Genomic DNA, 17221 nt, shown 5'->3' with positions numbered 1-17221 from the left:
AAGAAAGAGAGATAGGGAGAGGGAGAGACAGAGAGAGAGAAAGAGACAGAGAGACAGACAGAGACAGAGATAGAGAGAGACAGAGACAGAGACAGACAGGGAAAGAGAGAGAGAGAAAGAGAGAGAGAGAGAGAGAGAGAGAGAGAGAGAGAATACAAAAAAAAAACTTGGAGCATCAGTCAAGCTTGGTGTGTAACAGCACATCCACTCTTTCTCATCCACAGCTCTCCATCTCCTTTAATGCGATGGTAGTATCTTTCTTTGGTAAGAGTAGCAAGAGTTTCATCTTCTGAAATCTTCTACTCCCAGTCTCCATTTGGCTGAGCTGGGCAACCCTTTCCTGAAGTCTGTCCCTCTGAGTTTAAAGCTTCTATTTCTTTCACTTAAAGCTCACTAACCATGCACAAAGCCCAAACTTGTCATTATTGTGCCTGGGACAAAAAAAAAAGGACAGGGAAGGGTTGGAAAGTATGGTTCCCAAAGTACTACCTGAATTCTTATCAGATCTCCATGATGTCAAAAGTCTAGTGGCTGCTGGGAATGGGACGCCAAGAGGAAAACAAAGGCTAACCAATGTGGACCTTTTCACAAAATAGAACCTGCAGGAGGACTTAACTTACCAATGGGAGTAGGTGACATTGGAGAGGGATATTTGAGGGTAAAGTATCCCCAGAGGTGATAGGATTCTCTAGGACCATGGTGGCAAACCTATGGTATGCATGCCAGAGGGTATACTCAGAGCCCTCTCTGTGGACACACTCAGAGCCCTCTCTGTGGACACAGGTGCCATTGTTCTAGCACAGAGTTGGCCAGAGTTTGATGCTAAGAAAGCCAGAGAGACATAGGGTCAGGCTACTCTGCTCCCCTTCTCCATAGGTGACTGAGGACATTTCTCACATCACCCACTCCTCTTAAAGGTTTGCTATCAGTACTCTAGGAGGAGGAGGCTCCAAGAGCTAAGGGAAGTCTCAGGAGGGGATAGTGGTAAAGGGGAAATGGTTTTGAAGTCAAGAAGGTCAGGTACACAGGTTGGATCAGTCCACAAATAGGGAATGATCAGGTACACAGGACAAAGGTGAAACAATCTGGACAGGATCCCAAAGAGTTCACAAACATGATAGAGGAACCATGCATTTCTCCTAAATGAAAATATGCAAATAGACAGAACATCTGAAAGTATTAGCCCTTTCTGGAGGATTTGCATTGTTGTAAGGACAGAAGCAAAAGGCCAGGGAACAAAGGGATATATATGTATGTGGAGGGGGGAGGGATTTTAGGAAAATTTTTGGAGCCAAGCTTAGAACTCTTTTCATCAACATAGCAAACTAATTATCTCCACCAATACAGATCATCATCTGTTCTGTAATCTAGAACTCCAAAGAGCTGCCTGGGAGCATTGAAAGGTTAGGTGAATTGTCCAGAATCACACAGCCCTGACTATGTGTCAGAGGCCACACTAACCCAGGACTCTCAGACTTGGAGGCTGCCTCTTCATCCACTACTCTACAATTTCTCTCTTGAGAGCTGCCATTTATAAAGCAATTTATTGCTACAAAGCACTTTTATGAATAATATCTTTTAATCACCACAACAATTCTGTGATGTAAGGAGGAGAAATATGATGTCAGATGGGGAAACTGAGGCTCAGAATGGTTAAGTAGCTTTCCATGAAAGGCAGATCCTTGGATCCAAACCTGAATTTTCTGATTCTGAACCCAGTGCTCTTTTCACTACAGCTCTGCAGCCTCTATAGGAAACAAAGGGTCTTACTTCTGTTCAGTTATGCTTCCTGCTCTCACCTAATGTGGTCCTGATTATTAATATTAATATTAATGTCCTCAAAGTGATGATGATAATAATAACAGCCAATATTTATTTATTGAGTGGCAGCTAGAGCATGGAATGGAGTCAGGATGATCTGAGTTCAAATCCTGCCAGTCACTAGGTGGTTTGTCTGTCCTGAGCAAGTCATTCATTTGTAAAAACAAGTTTCCTCCTTTGTAAAATGGTGAGAATAATAGTACTTACCTTCCTGGGTTGTTGTGAGAAATAAATAAAGCAATATTTGTCAAATGCTCTCGTTAGCTATTATTTAGAATCTTTGAGAATCTACAAAGTGTTTTGGCAAGTCAACAAACATTTATGAAGTTCCTACTGTTTGCCAGACACGCTGCTTTAAACTGTTCATCATTAGAACTTCATAAAATCCTTGGAAAATAGCCACTGTAGATATTACTGTTCCCATTCTACAAAGGAGGAAATTGAGGCTTTGGGAGGTTACCTTTCTTGTCCATGGTTCCATAACTAAAGGGTGTCAGAGGCAAGATTCAAACATAGGGCTTCCTAACTCCAAGCCCAAGACTATCCTCCTTGTACCATGGTGCCTCTCACACTGATGTGCTCTCACTGATCCCACCCATTTGGTTCCTGGCTGAGCTTAGGACCTCAGTTGCTCCGAGAAGTGACAGTCGTTTGGACAGAGGGCATCCTGCCCAAGCCCTTCTTGGAAAAATACTCAGATCTATCCTTTGCTTGGCTCTGTGAGGCTATAAAGCACTTGACATGGGCAGCACCCCCTTCTCTCCACATCCCCCAGGGAAAACAGAGGCATAAAGCTCCCAGGCAGCAGTGGCTGCCTTCAAACATTGAACACTGCTGCAAAAATAAGCCCTGGCCGAGGGATGAGGGATTTCCCAGTATGTGCTCCCTCCACTCTCCTCCCTCCTTTTCTTTCTTCCCTCTCTCTCCTTGGTTCTCTCCTCAATCAGCCAACCAAAATGCATTTATCCATTAACCTACTAGGAGTAACGGAGATAAAACCAAGGCGTTTGCTTTCTGTTGGTGAAAGAGAGCTCTCTTGCTGGGCTCCTTCCGATTGTAGTGCTCCTTCCTGTGAATTCCCAGAAGCCCGTCTGCCTTCCAGTGCCCCCACTTTTTCAACAGTCATGGGCTAAACCCACCCAGTCCTTCCCCAAACCCACTTCATGGCAGACATAATCACATTATTCCTTGGATAAACACAGAATTACCTACAATAATACTTCTGATAAGATGGAAGATCTCTCTATCCCCACTGCCTCTCTACCCTCCTGATTCCCAGGTATTGCCATCTGACATGCCAACATACCTTATGGAACTCTGGGTCTTCCCAACTACCCAGAAGCAGGACCCTCATATAAACGTTGTCTCCTCAAATCAGAATGGTACCTCCTTGAGTGTAAGGACTATCTTGCTTAAAAAAAAAAAAAAACCCTCACCTTCCATCTTGGAATCAATACTTTGTATTGGTTCCAAGGCAGAAAAGTGGTAAGGGCTAAGCAATGGGGGTTAAATGACTTACCCAGGGTCACACAGCTAGGAAGTATCTGAAGCTAGATTTGAACCTAGGACCTCCCATCTCTAGGCTTTACTTTTTTTTTTAATCTGTGTGCCCAACCCTTGGTCCAAGAGTCAAGGGATTTAGTTCTTTGGAAGAACAAGAGCTTCAAGGATTTCTAACTCCTTTATTAACCCTTGATTGATCTGTATGTCATATGACATGACTGGCCAATGAAAGTCCAGTCCTTGAGGCTTATGTACACATTCCTTGCTTGGTCCCAGGCCAACATGAGGAGCTTTGGAGAACCAGATTTTGGCCATGATGATTCAAGATATTTGATGATGAAAATTCTTTTAATTGGCTTCAGCATCAATGGACTGATGTTGGTTGGGGAAGGACAGTGGTCATTCGGATTTCTCCTATCAGACCAATATGTGTCCAAGAATGAAGGGTGCCTCTGTTTCTTTTGTTTCATTTGTGTTTAATCTTTCCTAATAACAAACACATGAGCAATCGGAATTTGTCAGGCTATGACCTTGGGATCTTCTAAAGTGTCAGAAGAACCACCTAACCATTGGTAACTGGAGTGGGTCGCAGAGACCCCTCAAGCCAGCAGGAACCTGGTGAAGAGCTGAGAACCTTTCGGACCCAACCCTACAGTAGAGTGGCCTGTTAGCTAAGACAAGGAGTAAAGTTAGATGAGTCAAAGAGTGACTTGTCCATGTAACACCCTGCCCAAGGCAAACTTGGCAGGGGCTCCACAAACAGAAAAAAGCAGATTCCCAGGGTCAGGAGGTACAGAGTCTTCATGGCCTCACTCTTCCCCATCCAGGTTCCTCACAGCCCCTGGTCCTTAGTTCATGACTACTATTTCCCCTGCGAATCCTGTAAGTGGAAGTTGGGGGAATGGACCCCCAGATTGAAGAAAATGGTTTTTGTCCTGGCTATACCATCTCAGCGAATATTCCCTTGTGAATGCTAATGTATGCCAACTGGTTGATTAGTATGATGAGGAGAACATCATATGGGAGCTCTTGTGAGTGATAGTATTCGAATTCACAACCCCTCAGGGGAGCAGAAGTTAGCCTCCCTCTGGGTACCCGACCTGCCTGCTCAGTGAGAGTTGGAAGAGATGCGTGTGTGTGTGTGTGCGTGCGTGTGTGTGTGTGTGTGTGTGTGTAAAGGAGGGAATGCATTCTGAACATGGGGGACAGCTTGTACAAAAGCATCTGGTCTGGAAATAGCATGTCACTTAGAGGAACAATAAGAAGCCTGCTTTCATTGAACCATAGGCTAGAGGAATTGGGGGTTATATATAAAAAGTCCGCAGAAGGGGAAGCCTTGCAAATGGTTTTAAAAGCTAAAGAGAAGCGTCTGTGTTTGGTCGTAGAAGTAATAGGAAGATGAAGGGTTTTGGAGAACAAAATCAGGAGATCCATTTTGGATGTGTCAACTTGGAGGTGATGATGGGATGTACAATTCGCACTGCCCAGCGGGCAGCTAGTCATGTAAGAATGGAGCCAAGGGGGGAGATTGGAGATGAGTATATAGACATGGGAGTCATCTCTAGATGACAATTAAACCCATGGAAATGGATGATGTAAGAGACATGGTAAGCAAGAAAGGAACAGATATAATAGAGACATAGAAACAGAGACAGACAGAGAAACTGAGAAAGCACAGACACAGAGACAGACTAAAGCAAAAAGGCAGAAGCAGAAAGTCAGAGAGAGACAAAGAGGCAGAATCAGAGACAGAGTCAGAGAAAGATACGGAGAAAAACAGAGCCAGAGAGCACTAAAGAGAAAGGCTGAGACACAGAGACAAAGGTCACTTAGAGCCAGAGGGATGCTCACAATCTGGAAAGTGGGACCTGGATAGAGATGCCACAGAGGGAACTGAGGAATAGTCAGACTTCTAGGAAGAGAACCAAGAAAGATCAATGTCATGAAAACAGTATCCGCTGCAGCATGCAGGTCAGAGGATGAGGACTGGGTAAAGGCTCTCTCCTCTTTTCTCTCCTCTCCTTGTTCCTCCCTGTCCCTGCTCCCTTCTTGAGTCCTTCTTCTCTCCTCCTTCCTCTCCTTCTTCTCTCTCTCCTCCTTTCCCTGTCTCTCCTCTGCCAGCCCCTTCCTGAAAGTCTCTCAGCCGGACGTATTCTCTTGTCATGCTCTGTGCCTAGCTGGGTTGACAGACACCAGCTGTGGCCTGGCCTCCGGTCCCCCTGGACCCAGGGGAAGAGGATGAGCCCACCCTGGAGAGGGAGGGAGCCTCATCTTCATTCTGCCTCCTCTGTAATCTCGACACATCTCTCTCCAGACGTGCCATCTGCTGCTACCCGGGGCTCAGCATCCTGAGACAGGTAGTTTCATCCTTTGAGTTAAATGTACCCCAGGAAAACCAAGAGAAAGAGAGGAAGAATGAAAGGGAAAGACTGATTTCTTTAAAGAAGGGCTCTTTGGGGGAGCGGGAGGGGCGCAGAGACTTCACACAGTCCAATCCTCGGTTCCCCCCATTTGCGGCGCTGATGAAACCCTCTGGAAGTCATGAGAAGGTCTCCCCCTCGTAATGAGTACAGGATGGGGCCCTGGGCGCATCTCATCGCCGTCAAAGCTGCAGCCCTGAGCCAGTTTTAATGATCACGGCAGAAACTACTGAGAAAGTTGTAAGAGGCAGATTGGATAATTGTACTAGAAAAATCTACTGTGGAGAACAATTCCCCGATGGCCGGGGGCGCTGGAGGAGAGGCGACCTCGTGGGTCAGCTTCATCCGCACGGTGGTGGTTCACGAAGTCTCCCTTCCCCACTCTAACGAGGCTTTGGCTGGCTTAAGGCTCCGGGGTCCATCCTCCCCCTGCCGCCCGCCCTCCATCGCTCGCTTTTCCCCACTCCCTGCCACCGAAGAACCCCAGTGAGCTTGGAAAGCAAAGGATTTGGGGAAATCCATTGCCCGCACCCCTCTTAAAGGCTCTCTCTGTGCCCGGCACTGTGCTAGAGACGGGGGAGAGAACGGCGACCTCCTGGGAAGAGACAAGTCCATAAAGACGTCATTAGACGTGACCACGAGGGAAAACTGGCGTATTGGAGATTTGTTGGCAAGAGTCAAGTGATTTACCCAAGGTCACACAGCCACTGTGTACCAGAGGAGAGGTTTGAAACTGCCTTATACACGCATCAGCCCAGCCCTCATGAGCTTGTGTATGGTGAGTCATGGAAGCAAGCCCCATCCTGGCCAGCTCTCACTGGAGGGTCTGGATGATGGAAGAGAAGCCCTCCCTGTAACAAGTGCTTCATGGTGGGGAGAATGACTCAAGCCGTAAGCATGAAGCAAGAATCACCCAACTGTGAGACCCTGGAGAGGAGGATGGAGCTAGCCTTACTCTGAGGAAGGAACCGGGTTCATCCGTACAAGTATGCATTGGTCATCCGGCAGCTGGTGTAGCGGATAAATCGTGGAAGTCAGAAATGCCTGAGTTCAAATCCGGCCTCAGACACTTCCCAGCTGTGTGACCCTGGGCAAGTCCCTTAACCCCCATTGCCTAGTCCTTACCGCTCTTCTGCCTTGGAACCAATGCACCATAGTGATTTCAAGACAGAAGGTCAGCATTTAGATAGATAGATAGATAGATAGATAGATAGATAGATAGATAGATAGACAGACAGACAGATCAACGACAGACAGACAGACAGGTAGATAGATAGATAGATAGATAGATAGATAGATAGATAGATAGATAGATAGATAGATAGATAGATAGATAGATAGACAGACAGATCAACGACAGACAGACAGACAGGTAGATCGATAGATAGATAGATAGATAGATAGATAGATAGATAGATAGATAGATAGACAGACAGACAGACAGATCAACGACAGACAGACAGACAGGTAGATAGATAGATAGATAGATAGATAGATAGATAGATAGATAGATAGATAGATAGATAGACAGACAGATAGACAGACAGACAGACAGATCGACGACAGACAGACAGGTAGATAGATAGACAGATAGATAGATAGACAGACAGACAGATAGACGGACAGACGGACAGATAGATAGATAGATAGATAGATAGATAGATAGATAGATAGATAGATAGATAGATAGATGCATGGATGGATAGACAGATAGACAGACAGACAGACAGCAAGATAGATAGATAGATAGATAGATAGATAGATAGACAGACAGACAGATAGACAGATAGATAGATGGGCAGACAGACAGATAGACAGATAGATAGATAGATAGATAGATAGATAGATAGATAGATAGATAGATAGATAAATTTTTTTTAAAATAATAATAAATATTCAAGGTTTTCTCCTGGATACTTGGTACCTGTCTTATGGACCTATTGTCTTATCTGTTGCTGATTTAGCTGGTGAGTTGGTTAGCACAGAACTGGTACCTAGTAGGCACTTAATAAATGTTCATTAGCTGATTGATTTAATAAATATTTGATTGATTGATTGATTGATTAATATGTCAGTCACTGGGCTAGGTCCTGAGGATACAAAGATAAATGGCTCAGCCCCTGCCCTCAAGGACCTTATTAAGAATTGGGGATTGGAATCCCTGCTCTGCCACTAACTTGTATGACCTTTGCCAAGTCACTGACCCCTTCTATGAAAGACAAATTTTCTGACTTCACAAGCTTCTGGTCATCGCTTTTCTCTCCCATAAAATGAGAAGGCTGGATTACAGAGAATTCTAATGTCTCCTCTAGCTCTAAACCTATGAGAAATTTTCCTAGGGCCATCCCTGGACCAGAGATGACAAGTTTTTCAGCCGGTTTTCCCCTCAGACCCCCTAAAGGCCTATTTATTAGAATTCCAATTATCTGTAAGTAAATAAAAATCCCCAGAATTTCTATATCCTGGTGCAAGTTTAATTGGATTTTTCTTTTTTTCCTCTTTTCAGCTCGGGTAGCCCCTTTGCTCCAGCCACCTGCTGGGCCCAATGCCCAGGCAGACCCGTAAAAGAACTGAAAGATACCATTGAGCTTTTATGAAATCATATATAAGAACTGGAAAGAAGCTTTTTTTGGTGGAGGAAGGGTTTTATTTTTCAATAAATCACTTCCTGGCTCCAGATCACAATTTTACAGACTATTAATGTCCCAAGACAGAATTTACAACAGCCTCTCCCCACCTGACCTGCCTCCCACCCAGGCCCTCAGGTGCTCCTTCTTCTTAAACAGAACCTCTTCCTTCACCCTCTCTGGTCTGCGGGACAGAAATCAAGCTGTCGCAGCACTCCAGGACCTCTTCCATTTCAACCATGTGGACAGTCCCTCCAATGATGCAGATCGCGACTTCTCCATGCCTGCCACTCTGGTCCACATCCTCCCACATCTTCCCATAAATGAGCCACAAATAATCCACTTAACGCGTTGAAGGTCTCCTCATTTTCTCTTCATAGCAAGAGAACTTCAGAAGATCACGCAGCCTCTCTCCTGAGGATCCTTCCCCCGAGCGATGGATCCCCCCATCTTTCTTTATTCCTGTCTTCCTCTGATGAAATCCTCCGTTATTCTAGTTCTTCTTTGTCAGTCTTCCTCTGGCAGGAGGGTGCTGTGGCCTGCTGGCAGCCAATGAGTTTCACTTATTTCTTGCCATCATCATCATCATCATCATCATCATCATCATCATCATCATCATCTCAGCCCTCATTCTCCTCCTCCTTTTCCATGGGATTCAGCTAGAAATGGTTCTGCGGCAAATGGACGCCCCACTTGTACTCTTGGCTCTTTGTCCTATTCCACAGGATTACTGCAAAGCTGGGTGGAAGACCTTCTGCTGGGCGTTGGGCCAGAGTATCATGAGGTCAGCTCACACTCTGTAGGCACTGAGCACTCTCAGGAGCAGACAAGGCAATGCTCACTATTCCCTATATTAGCATTTCTATTCTTTTTGCTGAAATGTGTGGCCTGTTAAGCTTCCATTAAAAGTGCTTAAAGATAAAAAACAAAAAGCCTTCTTGACATGCATCATCTCTGATTTATTCCTCCCAACAGCCCCGTGAGAGAGCTGCTCCAGGTATTGCCTCCTACATGTTAAAGATGTGCCCCGATGACTTCTCCTGGGTAAGCAGTGAGCCCAAGTCTCCCTGGATTCCATGCCATCCCTTATTCCAGTGTATCGTCTCACATAAAGTACCTTCCTCGTGCTGGTCCAGTGAAGTCATCAGCACACATTCGTCAAATACCACTGAGCACTGGGCTTCAAGAAGCCAAAGCATCTTGTCTAAAGTCACCTAGAAATAGTGTCAGAGGCAGAAACTGAACCCAAGTCAACTGACTGCCAGCCTAGTGCATCAGGCCATTGCTGCTGCTGCTAGGCATTTGTGTTTGACTCTTCATGATCCCATTTGGGTTTTTCTTGGCAGAGACACTGGAGTGGTTCCCCATTTCCTTCCCTAGCTCATTTTTCAGATGAGGAAACTGAGGCAAACAGGGGGAAGTAACTTGCCTAGGATCACACGGATTAGATGTTGGAGTGGTTCACCATTTCCTTCCCTAGCTCATTTTCCAGATGAGGAAACTGAGGCAAATAGAGGGAAGTAACTTGCCTAGGATCACATGGATTAGATGCTGCAGTGGTTCACCCTTTCCTTCCCTAGCTCATTTTTCAGATGAGGAAATTGAGGCAAATACAGGGAAGTAACTTGCCTAGGATCACACGGATTAGATGCTGGAGTGGTTCACCATTTCCTTCCCTAGCTCATTTTTCAGATGAGGAAACTGAGGCAAATACAGGGAAGTAACTTGCCTAGGATCACACGGATTAGATGCTGCAGTGGTTCACCATTTCCTTCCCTAGCTCATTTTTCAGATGAAGAAACTGAGGCAAATACAGGGAAGTAACTTGCCTAGGATCACACGGATTAGATGCTGCAGTGGTTCACCATTTCCTTCCCTAGCTCATTTTTCAGATGAGGAAACTGAGGCAAATACAGGGAAGTAACTTGCCTAGGATCACACGGATTAGATGCTGCAGTGGTTCACCATTTCCTTCCCTAGCTCATTTTTCAGATGAGGAAACTGAGGCAAATACAGGGAAGTAACTTGCCTAGGATCACATGGATTAGATGCTGCAGTGGTTCACCATTTCCTTCCCTAGCTCATTTTTCATATGGGGAAATTGAAGCAAACAGGAGTAAGTGACTTCCCTAGGGTCACATGGATAAGATGCTGGAGAGGTTCACCATTTCCTTCCCAGCTCATTTTTCATATGGGGAAACTGAGGCAAATGGGGGGAAGTAACTTGCCTAGGATCACATGGATAAGATGCTGCAGTGGTTCACCATTTCCTTCCCAGCTCATTTTTCATATGGGGAAACTGAAGCAAACAAAATGAAATGACTTGCTCAGGGTCACATAGCTAGAAAGTGTCTGAGGCTGATCAAAGGAAGAAGAGTCTTCCTGGCTCTGGATTCAGTATTCTATCCACTATGCCACTGGTCTTATGTGTGAGGGACAATGATGCCTATGGAGCCTGGATGGCATATGACTGTAAGCCTTGGGCAGCTTGTTTGTAACCCTTAGAAGAATAAGCCCTCTTCGGTGGGAGCCCATCAGAGGAATATGCTTAGGAACTCTGCGATGCTTTTCTTTACTTTGTGACACTAAAATGCTTTTTTTTGATTCATTGGCATTGGATTGGAAGCTCATGGAAGACAGAGACTCCCTGGCACATAGAAGGCACTTGACAAATGCTTGCTGACTGATCTCAAGACCAGAGAAGAAGCTCTAATGGAGGGAAACACCAGACCAAGTTCTAACCCTTAAACCTACCAGCCACCCACCTGAGGATCCCACCATTTCATCAATCAATAAGCATTTATTGGGACATTTTAATGGCTCAGTGACTTGAGAGACAGAATTGGATGTGGGAGGATCCAGATTCAAATGTGGCCTCAAATAATTATTTGAGTGTGACCCTGGGCAAGTCACTTACCCTCATTGCCTAGCCATAACCACTCTTCTGTCTTGAAACCAATGCACAGTACTGATTCTAAGACGGAAGGTGAGAGTCTAAAAAAACTAAAAAAGAAACTGAAAGGATATCCATCAACTGGGAAATGGCTAAACAAATTGTGTTATGTGATGGTGATTGTGCTAAAAGAAATGAGTAGGATGCTTTCAGAAAAACCTAGGAAGACTTACATGAATTGATGCAAAATGAAATGAATAGAACCACGAGGATATTGTGCACTGTAGAACAATCAGCTGTGAATGGCTCAGCTATTGTCAGCAACATCCAAAAGGACTCCAAAAGACTCATGAAGAAAAAGGCTGTCCAGAGAGAGAACTGGTGGTGTATGAATACAGATTGAAGCTTTTCGTCCTTTCTTCATTATTCTTGGCTCTTTTTTTGGTCTTTCAACATGGCTAATATGAAAATGTTTTGCGTTACCACACATGTATCATCTATATCACATTGCTTATCTTTTCAAGAAGGGGAAGGGAAGGAGTAAGGGAGAGAAATTGGAACTCAAGGTTTTCTTTTTTAAAGAGCACAAAATTATTTTTTGCATTTAATTGAGAAAACAAAATAAATTGAAAAATGAGGAAAGAATTAGCAAGCCACCTACAGAGACCTGGCCACCAATGTTTTATTTTGTTTTTTGAAACCCTTATGCCTTAGTATCCATTCAAAAACAAGAGAGCAGCAAGGGGAGTTAAGTGACTTGCCCAGGGTCATGCAGCTAAGAAGTGTTTGAGGTCATATTTGAACTCAGTTCCTCCTCACTCCAGGCCTAGTTCTCTATCCATTGTGATACCTAGCTACCTTTTAGCCAACTAATATTGATGGGAATTGGATATAGAGCCCCAAGGTGGATTATATATATATATTTAATATAATTGTATATTTATATAATTTTATATTATATTCTATATATAAATAAAATTTATATAAATTTTACATAATATATAAAATATATATATTTTATAATGAATTTAGTTTGTTTTTTATTTTACTCTATTAGACTATGAGTACCATGAATGCAGGGACTATATCCAACTTAAATTCTGCATGCCTTCTAGCAACCAGTAAGCATAGAACAAGTTTATCTTGAATGAATTTATGATATATTAGAATCATAAGATTCCAGTGGGGAATGGGGATGGGAATTGGAGGTTTCCTTATCTAGCCAGTACTAGAAACGTGAATAAACAGGTTACCTAAAAAGGTTCCCTATGCCAGTTTTAGAGCTGAAGTCTGGCTCTCTGTAACTTTCTCTGTGGTCCTTAGTTCTGCCCTTCAAGGCCAAGCAAAATACTCCTGATTCCTTTTCTGTGTGTCCACATGGCCCAAAGTCAGCATTTCACAAATGCTTGTTGACTTGACCTGACTAAAAGGCAGCCAAGAAGCACCTGCTAAATCTTGTCCCAACTTTGGGCTCAGCATCTTCCGTAGGCTCCTTCCTGGGGTCTTCCCACAGCCTGGTTCTGAGCCCCTCCCCTCCCTAGCCTTGCTTTAGCTTATCTGTGGCCCTTTTGATATCTAGGACTGGACTCCACCCCCCAGTTAGATCTGTGGATGGCCAAAGGCAAAAGCCCACGCCTGGACCATGTTAGTGGAGCAGCCCATGTAAAACGAGATCTAGCTCAGATATATTGACTGAATGACCGTGTTTTTGGTCTGAGCAGATAAGAGAACTGAGGCTTCCAGAACTGACTGGTCTCCCCACCTTTTCTCAGGAGATAAGCCCTTGGTAAAGTCTTTTCCATCGTCTCCACTGTGTAGGTGGGTAAGCCTACTGAACACCCACCACCATGTCCATCCATGATCTTTGGGGCATTTGTCATTTTGGTCCTCCAGTCCTGGTGGGGCTCTGTGATTCACAGCTGCATGGCAATGCCTAGAAAAGGCAGGTGTTGAGGAGATGGGTTTCTGGGGCAGGGAGAAGCTTGAAGCAGCTCCATGACTTCCCAAATTCAAGCTCACTCATCCCTCTCCCTGACACATCTGCATCCAGCTCATCTGACTGCCACGTTGCTCCAAGATGGATGAAGACGTTTAGCTGATGGGACAAAGACTTGTGGCAAGAAATGGAAAATAACCATACAGTGATGAGAAAGCATGCGGAGGTACTGGGACACTTCCTAATGGAAGGGACCCAAAGGATCACAGTGGTACACGGGACCCTGGAACCCACTCAGATCAGGAGCTTTCAAAGGATGTGCTGCAGCAGATGGGCTAAGGATGCTCAGCATCTTCAGGACTGATTCTTCTAATTACAAGCCTGTACCACATTCTCTCCATATTGGGCCATGATTCCTCATGGTAGAGGATAATACCATATCCAAGAGAAAAAAAGACCCACTGATCTAGCCTGCCCTCCTCATCTTACTGAGAACATTGAATAAATAGCAACACCAGAATTCAAACCCAGGTCCTCTTCTTTTTCAGCTTGTATCTCCATCCTAAATTCAATCCAGGACATTCTCTTCCTCTCACTCAATTTGGGACCCACATCATTATCCATCTAGAGTGCCTACAAAGAAAGACTCATTCAACAGGCTGCAAATCCTGCCATATACCATAATCTGAAATAAATCATGCAGCTCCTTAAAGACAAGGATATATTGATTTAATTTTTTGCCTGACCTTGTGCCTAGTACAGTGTCTGGCTCAGTGTAGGTGTCTGATAAACATTTGTTGATTAATTGACTCAGTAAGTATTTATTAAGCATCTTTTATGTACAACAGAAATCCTAGATCTAGCAAAGTGATCACTACAAATGTTTACGTAGCTTATCTTCCCCATTAAATGAGAAGCTCCCAGAAACCATGCTTTGGGCCATGTCCTTTAAAGGGCCTACCATGGTGCTACATACATAGAAACCTCAATAGATGTTGCCTGAATGATGAATTCTGCCTGGGAGCCAGACCAATACTATAGTCCTAAATCTACCTTGGGCAGGTCACCTCCTCTTCCTAAGCCTCAGTTACCTCTTCTTTGAAATGGACATTTTTGCCCTGAACCAGCTCTTAGATTACTTACTTCCAGCCCAATGGTTCTACTCCCTAAAACCCAGAATTGTGCACCTGGAAGAAACATCAGAGGTCACCTGCTCCAGTACCTAACCAGCTATTCCCTCTGTGAGAGGTCACCCACCCACCACTTGAGGACCTTAGCTGAAGAGGAATCACCCACTCTCTCCACTTTAGGATTCTATGATCTCAAAACAATCTCATGGACATAAACTATGAGGCAAGGGAGCTGACATTTGAGAAGGTCCTCTCCTTTCTTCCTCGCCCTCTTCCTGCCTCCTACCCAGCTGTTTCACTGAAATAGAAGCAGGAAAAGAAAGCTCGGTCCCTGGGATTGGAATTGAGAATCAAGTGGACCCACGCAGTCCTACCTTACAGAATCTGTCCTGAGCATGAGGAATCTGCCCTGGCTGGGAGGAGGAGTGGAGAAAAGGGAACATCACCAGCAATAATGTAAAAAAAAAGAGGCAATTATGCCACATAATTGCATATTGTATTGTATTCTATAATTACATGGACAGTGTTTAATATGTAAAATATTCTAAGCTGAGTGAAATGGAAAATCTAAAAACAGAAAGGACTTAGAGAGGCTAACCACATGAATCTTAAAATCTCTAGATAAAGACATATATTTCATATATTTTGAAACTATGGTTCCTTTCATTTGAAAAAATATGACCTTGATCAAGTAAGAAGGTTTAATGATAGATATAAAAAGGGAAAGTGCACGTATAGATTATTTTTCTTTATTTTTTTTGAAAATTTTATTTAATTAGTCAATTTAGAACATTATTCCTTGGTTACAAGAATCATGTTCTTTCCCTCTCCTCCCTCCACCCCTTCCCATAGCCAATGCACAATTCCACTGGGTTTTACATGTGTCATTGATCAAGCCCTATTTCCATATTATTGATATTTGCACTAGGATGATCTTTTAGAGTCTACATCCCCAATCATATCCCCATTGACCCATGTGATCAAGCAGCTGTTTTTCTTCTGCATTTCTGCTCCCACAGTTCTTCCTCTGGATGTGGAGAGCATCTTTCTCCTATTTCCCTCAGAATTGTCCTGGGTCATTGCACTGCTGCTAGTAGAAAAGTCCATTACATTCGATTGTACCACAATGTATCAGTCTCTGTGAATGATGTTCTCCTGGTTCTGCTCCTTTCACTCTGCATCAATTCCTGGAGGTTATTCCAGTTCCCATAGAATTCCTCCACTTTATTATTCCTTTTAGCACAATAGTATTCCATCACCAACATATACCACAATTTGTTCAGCCATTCCCCAATTGAAAGGCATCCCTTTTTAAAAATTATTTAATTAATTTAGAATATTTTTCCATGGTTACAAGAATCATACTCTTTCCATTCCCTCCCCTCACCCTTTCTCATAGCCGATGTGCAATTCTACTGGATTTTACATGTGTCTTTGGTCAAGAACTATTTCTATATTATTGATATTTGCACTGGGGCGATCATTTGGGGTTTATAACCCCAATCATATCCCCATTGACCCATGTATTCAAGCAGTTGTTTTTCTTCCGTGTTTCTACTCCCACAGATCTTCCTCTGGATGTGGATAGTGCTCCTTCTCATAAGTCCCTCATAATTGTCCTGGATCACTGCATTGCCACTAATGGAGAAGTCCATTACATTCGATTGTGCCACAGTTTATCAGTCTCTGTATACAATGATCTGGTTCTGCTCCTTTCGCTCTGCATCACTTCCTGTAGTTTGTTCCAGTCTCCATGGAATTCCTCCAGGTCATTATTCCTTTTAGCACAATAGTATTCCATCACCAGCATATACCACAGTTTGTTCAGCCATTCCCCAATTGAAGGGCATCCCCTCATTTTCCAATTTTTGGCCACCACAAAGAGCGCAGCTATGAATATTCTTGTACAAGTCTTTTTCCTTATGATCTCTTTGGGGCACACATAGATTGTTAAAGCTAAGAGAACCCGAGAGCAGAGACTGTCAGAGCTGGGATTGGCCCTAGAAAACAGATGATCAGAACTACAAGGAGCCTTCAAATATAGATCATCAGAGCTAGAAGGAACTTTAGAATAAATAATATCAGAGTTGGAATGAATCTTAGAACAGAGAATGACAGAACTGAGAGGGGTCTTAGAACAAGGAGTCAGAACTGAAAGGGGCTTGAGAACAGAGAAGCTAAGAGCTGGGGAAGCCTTTAGTGGATGTCTGTCTTTCAATATACTACTTTTATTCAGCAGATCCAATGTTTCTGTCCCAACCATTTATCTGACAGAGCTGGAAAGTTCCCTTTTCTTCCTGTCCATTTCTTATTGGCAACATGTATCCTTTCAACATTATTTCCAGGGATGCCCTTCATCCACCTTCCAAGAATCATCTGTTATGAAGAACTTGCCATGTCCCTCAGACCTCTAACCTCATTTGATTCTCAAATGAAAATGAAAGTGAGGACAGAAGATGAGAACCAAAAGGAAAGGAAGACATAACTCTTCACCTCTCTTCTCTATTCCAAGTTGATGCTTATAGTTTGCAAATGATGCCCACAATAAGTTTCCTAGACTTTGAGCTGCCTTACCTGAAGGAAACTTCATCCTGTTTCTAGCCAGGATTCCATAATGCACATCAAGATGGAATAATAATTATTATAAAACTAACAAATAATTGCCCATACAATTGGAGATGGGGCTCGGAGTTAGAAATACAGCAAAATTCCCCCTATTCTCTTTTATGCTATTCATTTTCTGCCTTCTAGGAAGAAACATGATAGATATTTCTACTTCTAAGTGCCTTGATTTATATTATCCACTTTTTATTCTGATCATTGATTGTACTTGGAAACAAATGCTCTGCCAAAGAGTAAATAGAAAAGTATGATTGAGAAATGAGATAAGA

This window comes from Monodelphis domestica, chromosome 2 (assembly GCF_027887165.1).
Source record: "Monodelphis domestica isolate mMonDom1 chromosome 2, mMonDom1.pri, whole genome shotgun sequence".
Lineage (NCBI taxonomy): Eukaryota > Metazoa > Chordata > Mammalia > Didelphimorphia > Didelphidae > Monodelphis > Monodelphis domestica.
This window is presented reverse-complemented; position numbering follows the sequence as displayed.